This window comes from Cebus imitator, unplaced genomic scaffold, assembly GCF_001604975.1.
Source record: "Cebus imitator isolate Cc_AM_T3 unplaced genomic scaffold, Cebus_imitator-1.0 Scaffold177, whole genome shotgun sequence".
In the NCBI taxonomy this organism is placed as follows: domain Eukaryota; kingdom Metazoa; phylum Chordata; class Mammalia; order Primates; family Cebidae; genus Cebus; species Cebus imitator.
Window position 1 is genome coordinate 246,247 of NW_016107492.1, and position 12,826 is coordinate 259,072.

At 40.4% G+C, this 12,826-nt stretch overlaps 1 protein-coding gene across 4 annotated transcripts in view; it reads left to right on the top strand.

The window, feature by feature from the left end:
• The first annotated feature begins 5,563 nt into the window (after window positions 1-5,563).
• Window positions 5,564-12,826, top strand: part of GPRIN3 (GPRIN family member 3) — a 66,825-nt gene continuing 59,562 nt past the window's right edge. For 3 of the 4 annotated variants that reach the window (XM_017545076.2, XM_017545080.2, XM_017545079.2), the window contains exon 1: window positions 5,564-6,315. The gene's annotated coding sequence lies outside the window, so the exon portion shown is untranslated. Of the gene's footprint in view, window positions 6,512-12,826 lie in introns of all 4 variants that reach the window. The other variant, XM_037744489.1, reaches the window with a different exon arrangement.

The following is a 12,826-nucleotide window of genomic DNA, read 5'->3' on the forward strand; positions in this document are numbered from 1 at the left end:
TCTTTTGTGACTGGCTTTTTTTTAACTTAGTGTAGTGATTTCAAGGTTCATCCATGCTGTAGCATGTATCGATACTTTGTTTCTTTTTATTTCTGAACAATATTCCATTTTACTAATATGCCACATTTTATTTATCCATTTCATCCATCAGTTGGTAAATATTTGAGTTGGTTATACTGTGTGGATATCACTTGCAATATTCCCATGAACATTTATGTACAAGTCTTTGTATGGACATATGTTTTCATTTCTTGAGGGTATATACTCAGGATAGAATTGTTGGGTCGTTTGGTAACTAAAGTAGATTCACCATTCTTCATGCCCGTGAGTAATGTGTGAGTGTTGAGTTTCTGCATATCCTCACCAGCACTTGCTATTTTCTGGTTCCTGACAGTAGACATTTTAATGGGTATCAGGTGGTACTTTAAACTTTATTATGGTTTTGCTTTGCATTTCCCTGATGGCTAATGATGTTGAGCATCTTTTTATGTGCTTATTGGCCATTTTTATGTCTTATTTACAGAAATGTCTGTCGTCCATTTACAAACTGAAGCATGTATTAATATCATTATTTGACTCTTTTGTTGCCAAATAATATTATATATATACCACATTTTATGTATCCATTCATTGGCTGATGTCCTGAATAGAATAAAAAGGCAGTGGAAAGACAAACGTGCTCTTGTCTTGAGCTGGGACATCCATCTTCTCCTCACCTTGGACATCAACACTCCTGGTTCTTGGACCTTTGGGTTTGGAATGGAACTATGCCACCAGCTTTCCTGGGCCACCAGCTTTCCTGCCCCTCCAACTAACAGGTGGCAAATCATGGGAGTGCTCAGCCTCCATAATCACGTGAGCCACAGTCATCATCATACATCTCTTTCATTATATCTGTATCTCTCCCAGTGGTTCCGTTTCACTGCAGAACCCTGACTAACACAAGTGACTGTGAGGAAAGGGAATTTCAGGAGGGGTTAGGTTGGGGCAAAAGTAACAAATTTGTGCTGTTGCGGAATAATATGCTAGTGTGTTATAAAAACTACTATTGCAGGAATGGAACATGTAAAATTAGGAGCCGCAATTGATGAGGCAGTAGTACAAGGAATGATTCAAGTATCTATTATCCAATCAGTTGAACAAGCCTACGTTAAGAGTATTCCAGATGGAGACAATCTAAACACTCAACGATAGGGCATTGATTAAATTTACAATGGAATACTAAGTATGACCAAAAATTGACGCTGGAGAAGCCTTATTTGGTAACAAAGAAAAAAGGGGTGCAGAGAAGAAGAGGGGGAAGGAAGAAAAAGGGAAGAAGGGGGGAAGGGAGGCAGGGAGGAAGGAAGGAGAGAGGGAGGGAGCGAGGAAGGAAAAAAGATGGAATAAACAGGAGCCTGACGTATATGGTTGCCATGATCTTCTAGAAATCCAAAGACACTCAGATAACATCAAAATAGACCTTCATGTGAGCCTTCAGTGTTTTCCCACTGATTCTCTGTGAAAGATACTGCTATGGGATGATTCTACAACCTTCCTTCCTTCTCCCTTACCAACACAGTTCAGTTTTAAGTGAGGCAGTAAGATGCCTAGAAAAAGCAAGGCAAGACCATGGCTGCATGCTAGGTGCTTACTTCCACAGCCTCGCTGGGTGATCTGGTGAGCAAATTCTGGCCAATGACTTGAGGGAAGGCAACGGGTTCTGCAAAATATATTTTTCCTCCATGCAAAAAAATATATATATATATATTTTTTTTTCTCCATGAAAAAAATATATATATATTTTATTTTTTTGCATGGAGGAAAAATATATTTTGCAGAATATATATATGTGTGTGTATATATATATATATATATATATATATATATATAAACCTTTTGTCTTCACTGAGATTCTTTTTCTTCCTACCTCGATTGCAGTTTGTAATGATAGGATTTTTAGAAAGATGGCAGCCTTCTTGTAGTCATTCAGTGACAAGTCTATTTTGAGTCCAGTACTGAGCAGATGGCAGGGATATAAAGAAGTTAGAAGTGATGGTCCCTATGCCCAAAGAGCCTGTAATACCAAGTGTCAATATGTGCACACACAAATTAACTTGAAAAAATTACAGAGCAACTTACAGTATTACTCAGTGCCAAATAACTCAGAACCAATGGCAGCCCTCCAGAATCCACTGCTGGTAACTCTGCCCTGCCAATTCCTCTTGCCAATCCAGTTAAACTGATGAAGTTTTTAGGAAAGATGTGACATTTAGAGAAGATTCTAGTCTCAAATTCTTATGTTTTTAAAATTCATTGCTGCTCCTATATAAACACCACTAACACTTTTACTTGGAAAGGAAATACATTATCCAAAAAGCACTGGACTGGACAATGGATTTTAGCCTTGGTAAAGCCACTAAGTAGCTGTAGGACATTGTAAAGTTTCACTTAAATGTCTGGGATTTCGTTTCCCTAACTTGCAAACTGGGAGTAATGATTCAGTAACAAATATTTACTGAGCACCGAATAAGTGTTGGGCCCTGTTTTAGGCAATAGAAATACAGCAGTGAACAAATGAGCCACAGAAGGTAGAGGAACAATAAGCAAATGCATACCGATCAAGCTATAGTACTAAGTCCAACAGAAACATGTAAAGCAGGGTAAAGAGGATAGAAAGTATGGTAAAGCAAGTAAGTGTTGAGGGGAGTTGCTAATTTATATGGAACGGTCAAGAAAGTCTCTTTGATAAGAGGCTTGCATTTCCTTTTCCATGCGGGGGTATGTGTATGTGTGTGTGTGTGTGTAAGTGTGTGTGCGTGCGTGTGTGTGTGTGTGTGTTTTATGCACTCCCACATGCACTGGCCTGCTTGTCTAGGGGGAGACGAGACAAGGTCAAATGATTGAAAATATATAAAAAGCACTTAGTAAATTACTCGGCTCTATGTCAACATAATGTACTATTACCATTGTTATTATTGTGAATTAAGTCTAAACTTCTCAGCTTGACATTTAACATCCTTACAACATAGCCTTCCAACCTGCATTTCTAGTTTTGTCTCCATTCCTCTGGATAAACTTAACTTGCAAATGAAATGTTCACTTCATCTAATTCACTTGGCAATTAATAATGTACCAGCTCAAGTCTCTTCTATTGTTCTTCTGTTTAAACCCTTTATGATTTCGTTTTTTTATAAATTTTGTGTCCCCAATGAAATGACAATCTTCTGTATATCAGTCTTTCTGTAAGTGCCTTGAGTATAAAAGGCATTCAATAGCATTTATTGATTTTGTTTGATGGACTGATTTGATGTTTATCATCACTCTGGAAACTATCACCCTGTTTAGAATTTGGTGCTGTACTCAATTCTGCATGAGTTTTGAATCACCTTATTCATCATGGAACTGTGTGCTGTTTGAGCGGCAGAAATTTTAAAACCTTTGTATTGCTAGAGAGATCCTTTAATTGTATTTAGGACATCCCTCAAGGATCACCCCAGTGTCAATCAGACCAAAAGCAGCTCCACTTCTTAAATGTCTTTTTCATGATCATAATCCTATGTGTCCTTTTCATGATTTTTTTCATGACCTTGGGATACTTCTTGCCAATACTGATTTGTAATTGTTGTCTCTTGAATATCTTTCCTGTAAATTTTTGAGCTGAAAGAACTTCCCAGCAGTCTGAGAAATAAAGCAGAGGAGAAGGATGAATAAGGTCTAGTAGACACTACAGAATAAGTACTAAATGTGGTTTTGATAGGCAGAATAATGACCCTCCAGTGATATCTGCACCCTGAGATCTATAATTATGTTACCTCACATGGCAAAGGGACTTTGCAGATATGCTTAAGAATATTGAAATGGGGAAATTACTCTGGGTTATCCGGGTATGCCCCATGTCATCACAAGGGTCCTTCCAGGAGGGGTACAGGAGGACCAGAGTTGGAAGAGATGAGGCAAGAGAAGTAGAGGTTAGAGTTCTCCAGCCAAGGAATGCAGGCAGCCTCTAGAATCCAGAAAAGACAAGGAGGGAACAGGTGATCCCCTCAGTCTCCAGAAAGAGTGCACAGTCCCTGCAGGCCTTTGCTTTTAACTCTGAAAGACGGATTTTCAGATGTCTGACTTCCAGAACTGTTAACTGATAAATTTGTGTTTTATTCAGTCGGTGGTACTTTGTTGGTAGCAATAGGAAATGAATACAGTAGCATAATAAAAACAGCCCTAAGCAGAAATGGAGATCGGTCACAATCTAGTCCCTACCACACGTGGAATATATTGATTATATAATCCCAAGAAAGTCACTCTACCTCAGTTTCTTTTCCTGTAAAGTGAAATTATATCTGCCTTACAGTGTTGTATAAAGACAAATAAAATTACTCACATGAGCACTTTGTAAAGTGTTTCATCCTATGCAAATGTTAGGCCTAAAACTTTGGCTTAGTTTGCTTAATGGGGGGAGAACTAGAATAAAGACATCTGTGCTTAGCATATTTAGGATATAAATACTATGATGACATAAATATTATGCCACAACTACTCCTATAATAAAGATGTCCTTTTAGAAGTGGCCTAGTGTAGGGAAGACCACCCAGTCCCTTCATCTTCAACCAAAATGAACGTGGCTAGCCCAAGAACCCAGACACAGCCTGAGAATCTTTCTTAACCCACCTTCAGGAAGCAGCTATCAATTAACTAGACCTGGCATTAAAGAAGAAACATATTTAAAATCCCTGATCTAGTGGCTTAGAAAGTTTGATCTTTTGGCCGGTAGCATGGGCATTACATGGGAACTTGTTAAAAATGCCTATCCTGGGCCAGGCGTGGCTTACGCCTGTAATTCCAGCACTTTGGGAGGCCAAGACAGGTGGATCACCTGAAGTCAGGAATTCGAGACCAGCCTGGCCAACGTGGTGAGAACACATCTCTACTAAAAATACAAAAATTAGCCAGGTACGGTGGCAGGTGCCTGTAATCCCAGCTACTTGGGAGGCTGAGGCAGAAGAATCACTTGACCCCATGAGGCAGAGGTTGTAGTTAGCCAAGATCGCACCACTGCACTCCAACCTAGGAGACAGAGCGAGACTTCATCTGGGGGGGGGGGAGCGTTTCCTCAGTCCCTACCCCTACCCCAGATGTATTAGATCACAATCAGCATTTTAACAAGATTTCCTAGGTGAGCGCTGTGTACTAGTTGAGAAGATCTATTTTGGATTGGTTTGAATTCCAGCTAAGCAGATTGTTATTGCATGACCTCAAAGTGTTTAGATCATCTAAGTCTGTTTCCTCTTCCACAAAGTGAGGAATAATTCCCACCTCAATGGGTTGTAGTAAGAACTACAGATGCTGTATATAAGGCATTTGCACAGAGCCTTCCAACAAATACCCAGTTAATAATGAAGCTCTTATCGAATCATTTTGCACCATCTACAGCTGCTAAACATACTACACATCCATTCAGGATTCTGGAGCTGCTCAACAGGGACGATTTCCAAAGCCCTCCAAGCCCATGGGATAGGGGGAAGGGGTGGGGAAAGGAACACTGCCAGCAGTGCCTCTCCAAAAACGCAGGATACTGTACATTTTGCAAAACATATTACTCATCGGATGATCTTGCTTTCAGATCTTCACTGCACGTGGTTTTATTGGAAACCTTCTGCCAGAGTCCAGAGTCAGTCATGGAGTCTGGTGACCTGTGGGTAGGAGCAAGGGCCAGAATGCCTACTGAATCGCTCTGTGCCCCCAGCCCCCGTCCTTAATCCCTTCCTAACTTTCCATCTGTCTCTGGTCTCCAGGGGTGCAGAACCACAACACACCTGCCCCTTCCCAGCAGCCTGGGCTGCAACTCTTTCCCCCAGGACCGGGAAGGCGGGGGCGGGGGTTTGGAGGGGCGGAGCTGGGCCTCCAGCTGCCGCCGCTGCCACCGCCGCCGCTGCCGCCTGCAAAGCTGTCGCCCCTGTCTCTGATGCTCAGGCTGGGCAGCGCTGGAGAGATGGGTGCACCCTGGGCCTGACGGATGAGCAGTCGGGCAAGTGAACTCTCACCTCCAAACTGGCTCTGCGCCCGGCGGGGGCGGCGGCGGCGTCTGCAGCCCCGCGGTGGGGGCAGCCCCCTCGGTCTCCTCCCGGCTGCTGCGCGCCGCCTCTGCTCTTTGCATAGTAATTTCAGTTCCTGAACGCTCGGAGCTCGCTCCGGGACCGGGCTGAGAAGGACCTCAGCTCGCGGGCCCGCAGGAGCCAACGGCTTGGCGCCGAGAGCCGGCGCTTGGGATATGAGACGGGAGGCCCCCGCCGCAGCTCAGGCAGTGGCCCCGCCGCGCCGCGGAGCCGCGCAGAGCAGGTAGGAGACCCGCGGCCGCGGGAGGAGACGCCCCCTGCGCACTTCAGCCCGGCGGCCGGCGCCGGGGACCGGAGCCTGGCGGTGTGCTACCGAGATGCGGAAGGGATTCGGTCCCACATTTTGCCCGGGGATCCTTTGCCTGTTGCTCCTGTCTCCGTCCCACCCTGCGCTCTAGGAGGGGCAGTCTTTCTCGCAGGTGATGAATTTCTCTGCAAGGTCATTGCTCTCTTAGGCTCTGGCTTTGAAGGTAAATGGGAGAAGACGCCTGCGGATCGTGGGCAGGGGGATTTATAATCAGTCAGGTCTGCACACTGCGAATATCCGAATGGGTGTGTGTGTGTGTGTGTGTGTGTGTGTGTGTAATAAAACATTTATCTCATTTTCCTGTGCTTATCCTCTTTAAGGTCAAAACACCATAGAAATATATACTGCATATGCATTTATATGTATACACACACACACATTCATATGTATATAGTTTTTCTTGAGGTAGGCAGAAAGCTGGGAAGGGCAGGCAGAGATTGATAAAGGGAAATCATTGTAGAGACCCGTTCAGTAATAGAGGCGAACTTTGGAACCACATTAAATCAAGGTAGAGACTAGAGGTGATAAACGCCTCTTTCAAGATGGGCTTTAGAAGGGGTCTGAAGGAGACCGTCAGCCAACACACACACAGATCTTTATGCTCTCCAGGCAGATGGAAACGATGTAGGCAAAATTTCAGACGCAACAATGGACACTGAAAGACGAAAACAAGGAGAGATACTTAATAGACACTGGGAAGTGAATTGGGTGGTGGGAAGGCATCGAATCCAGACCAGGTTTCAAGGGCTTTCTGGAGGGGCGTTGGGAGAAATCACTGCTTGGGGTGTGGGCAGTTCAAGGTTAAGACGATGTGGATGTCCAGAAAGCAGCCGAAGAGGTGGGCAAAGGCAAGGGCTTGGAGGGGGAGGGGAGAAACGGAGCTCTGAGCAGTCATTCAAGAAGCACCCACCTTTGAGTAAGGTGTCTTCTTCCTCTAGGTTAAAGCAGTACTTGGATATGCTCCATCTAAATATTTTCAACACATTTGTTTAAAGATCCATTGGACCATGTTTTCATTTTGTTTTTGCAAGGTATCTGGGTCATGGTGGGACTAGAAGAAACTGAAGTGTTTACAACACCAGCAAGATTTGAGAGAGAGGGTTGATTAAGGCTTAGCTTCATGAAATATTTACATATCTCCTGCGTGGGCTTTTGTTTGCTCTTGTTGGTGCTGCTGCATATTTTACTTTGATAATGCTTTGAGTGTACTTCTCCCAAATGTGCTTATTTTCCAGTTATAAACTATTCTTTCTTTTCCCATTGTGCTCACCATTGGCCTGCCCTGAGTAACAATTGTGGGAATAAAGATACATGAGTCACAGCACAAAGCAGAAAATCTTCTCTGCTGCTATCTGCAAAAGACAGGAGTTTGCATGAGAGAATGTCCTTTTGAAATAGAAGCAGGAAGAACATTTTTTGAGTTTTTGCGTGTGTTTAATTTTTCAAGTTTTGTGTGTCTTTAATTGGGGAAATAGGTTATTGATTCAAAAGAGGGGAAAAAAAGCAATTGCAAGTCTAGTTGTTATATGATTGAAATTTATTTTGGAAACAGCAGAGGAACTCATGGAGAGCCATGTACAGTGTGTTGTGGTGTGATGAGGTTTCACCTAATCACTAACTAGCCTTCTATGAAAACGATTGGGACAAAATCACAAGAGGACTGAAGTGTAATGTGAGTCAGATCAGTGTCAGTTGGAGGGCAGGCTGGATTCCAGCAAGCTGTTTTGAAATTTGAGTGTTTTAATTGCCTCAAAAGAATTGCCCAATATACTTAATTATTTGTTCCTGCAACATTTTCTTAATTATGCCTCAACATACTTAAAAGACTATGTTTAGATCCAGCTATACTTCACTGTTTGAATTTCCAGTCACAAAATCTGCAGCCTGCAGGAAGCACAGAAATATTGGTCCTAGAATCACAAAATTGTAAGATATTGGCCTCAGAGAATGAGGACACATGATTCTAGCCACAGCTCAGATTTGAGTTCTTTCAGTGGCAGCTGCTCCTGCCCTTTTGCACTCATTCATTCACTCGTTCATGAATATACGTTAATACATTCAACATACAGTTAATCCTGGACTAGACATGGTCCTAGATTGTGGACCCAAAGAATAAAAAAGACATAGCTCAACCTACAAAACTTGGGAGGGAGACTGCCAGCAACTGCTGGTAGAGTGCCCTGACAGGGTGCTGTGGAAGCCAGGGTAGAGGTGGGGAGAATAAGGAGAGTTTCCCATGGACATGAAGAATGAGAGGACCTATCCTGGTGAAGAGGAGAGGGGAAGGACATTCCTGGCATAGGGACCAAAATAAGTAGACACCAAGAAAAACAAGTAGTTTGAAAAATAAGTTGAAAAACACTGTGAGTACATAAAGGTGGAAAGATAAGAATGGAGAGAGCAGCAGGATCCACCTACAAACTGAAGTCCAGAAGGGCTACCAACTCATCTGGTCAGTAAACCATTTGATCCAGGTGAGTTAGGTGATGCATTCATTTTGAGGATCTATGGTATTCTGATTACCCAAATTCATATTCTTCAAATATCTAGAAACTGTATTTACCTGAATTTACAATAGCCTGCTTAAAGGAGAAATAAATCTTAATTTTTTTTGACTCAGATAATCATCCACAAATATCTACCACCTACTTTGCATATTAGAAAAATAAGAGAGAGAATGAGGGAATAGAGGTTTGAGTTTTAGCGAAATGAGTTATAAAAATTCAAGGATTCTTATTTTTATGAGAACAGGGCTCAGGAGAAAAGAATGACAAATAGTATATATTCCAAGTATTTACTTGTCTTAGATGACTCCAAAAGGCAAACATAGTTAGTGTAAAAAATGGACTGAACAAGCAAGTAACTTAGGAACACAGGCTAAAGAGACTCTCAAGGCTAGATACTCTTTTTAAAATTATTTTTTTAATGAGAGAAATGTTACAGTAATCCCATAGTAATCATTAAGTGTCCTTCAAGAATGGGGCTTTTCAAACCAACCCACTGTGAAGTCAGTTTAATAGGTCTGATCAGTATTTGTATTTTTGAAAAATAAAAGGGTAAAACAGAAGAGTAAGTATCATGAAATTCCTTAAATATATATACGTGTGTGTGTGCACGTGTGTGTGTGTGCGTGTGCGCATGCCTGCATAATGGACTGTGATGTAAAATGTATACTTCATTATGCCTCATGTTCCAAAAAGTCTGAAAGCTACTGCTTTAAGTGATACAAAGAAGAAATGCTCCAAGTTTGCAAGATGCCAAGACTCAACCAAGATCTGACAGATCTGGTATACAAGCATTTTCTCCAGTATTCTGAATAGCATAGTTGCCTGATTGAGGAAGTCAAGACTTATGACTTACTGAATGCATGGCAGTAAATTTGGAGATTTATATCCTTGGGGACTGAATTCGTTTGGAAAGGCTTCAAGGAGGAATGGGGACCTTGAGTTAGTTTATAAAAGACGGATGGATCTGGATGGGCAGTGAGGAAGGGGTGCTGGCTGATTTTGTGTCTATAGAAGGAGGAAGTGAAGAATGAATTGGACAATGGCAGTGATATTTAAGAATCATTTAGAAAGGAAAAAATAAATATCAAGTTGGGGGAAGAGAATTGCAGTAGAATTTCTGCTTGGACTGAAGTATCATGTGAGTTACTTTAAAAAAAATTCATTGTGTATATTTAAGGTATATAACATGATGTCATAAGATACATACATATATATATAATATATATTTAGTAAAATGGTGATGATAACTCTAGTGAAACAAGGTAATACACACATCATCTGTTATATCTCCTGCATTGTATCCTTTGACCTGGATGTCTCCTTTCCTTCTCCTGACCACCTTCAGCCTGGTAATCACTTTCTTGTTTCCTATCTCTGTATATTTGACCTTTGTTGGGTTGTTAATTATTTTATGACTAAGATCTATTTTCCTAATACTGCTACTTTATAAGAAAATCTAGACAACATCATAAATCTGCCATTTCCTGCCATCTTTTTATTTATTTTGCAGTAATTTACAGGTTAGGCCTTGATTCAGTTGAATCTTACTGCTGAACTATTGACATTACAAGATACACCACATTGTGGTGTGAATATTTCATTTCTCAGAATGCAACTACAGTCATTGGCACAGAAGGCTGAGGTGGTCATGTGAGGAACCAGATCTCTTGATAGCCATGAACTCCTGAAGGAAGGGCAGCATCTGCCATATTTTCTTTTTGTCAGTTGCTCTATGACTTGCCCATCTTCTTAGTTAGATATTTAAATATGTTTGTATGCATTTCTAGAAATTTCATTCTTGTGTTCTTCTGTAGCCTAATAGTTATTCTGAGGAGACAAAGTCAGAGAAGAAAACCTTTACTTGTGTTTCTGAACATTTTCTTGGTGGGCTTTGTTCAGCTCTTGCTGTCTTTTCTCTGGAATAGAACAATTTTGTGATATTGATACCCTTTTGAATGAACCTGCACCTTTAAACAGAAGAACAGTGCCAGTTAAGTCAGAGATTCATCTGCTCAAATTAGTTGATTTGGAGTGCAACCAAATATGGAACTTTGCCTTTTTTTATATATTTAATAAAGATAACTTGGACCATTTTCTTACCTTTCTTTTCCACATCAGAATGTTCAAATTAGTGATAATCTAACTTTTTTGCATAAGACTCAAGTATGGAATAATAAAAACATTTAGAGTCTGCATTTGGATTGAAATAACATTTACTGAATTTCAGAGAGAAAATGTATATACTGTTACAATTTAAATTACTTTCTGTCTTGAAAACCAGTGAGAAAAGTTTTCACAGCTTTTTAACTGGGCATATTGGAGTTGGCAACATAGTAACAGTTTTCTAATTTTTCATGTCTGTTATTAGATTATTGGCTTTATTTTGAAGCTAGCAGCATAATCTGGGGCCCCAATTATAATTACCAGGCAGTTATAAATGACCCTAATCTGAATCTGAATCTAGAGGTAGGGCTTAGAAATCTGTATTTCTATAAAGGTACCAAAAGGATTCCAATAATCAGATTTGGAAACTATTGTTTTTATTTACAAAGAAATAAAATGACTACAGATGAGTCCCATGGAAGTTAATAACTGTTTCAAGTCACTGATAGAGCTGAAGCTAAAATCCAGAACTTCTCTTTCAAATTCTCTGCTAATTATTGGTGAAGGAGAGAAGGGACAGGACCTGAAGACAATGTCTAAGAGTCCTCTCCATGGTGAGGGAGGGGAATCAATTACTATGCACCCTTCCTCCAAAATTGACAGTCAGTGCAGTAGGTCTGTCTAAATGACAATGCCGTAATCTCATCTCTGTCCCAAGGGTCTAGTGCGGCAGAAATATTGTGAAGATCAGCTGGGTGATCTAAGACAAGACAATTTCTTGGCCTTACACACCATATTCCATTTAAAAATTTGAATTCTTGGATCCTAAGTGAGGATACGAAGCCACCTCTAGAAGATTGATTTAGTTGTGATTTGCAGCTTTGTGACACTTGCAGAAGCAAGAGAACCCTAAAAATATTCTGGAGGCTAGACAGTAAAAACTCACAATGTCAGGCATCTCTGGGAACCTCAGCATTGTTGCAAGTTCAGCAATGGACAGTTGGAGGAGGCAGATTTGTCTCCAAAGCTCCTTTGATAATCACATTTGCATCTGTTAATTTTCTGGAGAAAAAAAGTTACAGATAATTTTTTTAACTTGAATTGCAAATTGTCCATCCGAGTGGGAGATCTAGTTTATGAAGAATAATCAGTTGCTTTATGTTGATAGATTCTTGATAGTTTTTCAGAAATCAGTTGTTATTGATTTCTAAATAGCATAAAATTGAAATAACCATACTGTGTCTATGGGAAAATCTTCTCTTTCTTTATAATGTATAACTTTGATTAAATGAGATGCTTGAGGGACTAAAGTGTTTGTGTTAACTATATTTTCTGAGTAATCAGAGCATTTTTTGTCTCAATTCTTGTTGACATTTTTTCTAAAATGTAATAGCCTCCAAATATTACCAACATTCAAAATTTTGCAATGCCTTTGTGTCTTTATTCTGAATTATGACTGTATAGGACAGAATATAACATAGAGGTTTTTCTTGTATTTCTTCCTTTTTACTCTGTGATATGAATGTGCTTTCTCAGTATACATTTTTTAAAAATTGTTGTTCAGAAATGCAAAAGACATTTGGCTCATTGTGAGTTCTACTTAGTTGGAGTTTGGTCTTTGCCTTTGCCATTACATCACTTTGAAATGCTCATTCATTCACTCTAAATTAGTGTGTCAATCCACTCAAAACATGGCTTAAAGCTCCATGATTGCAGCAAAACTTTTGCAATCCTTAAGACCTGTTTCTAATTTGTTTTATACATAGCATGATTCTTAAATTTATACTTAGTTGTATTGTTAATTAAGCATGCCTTTT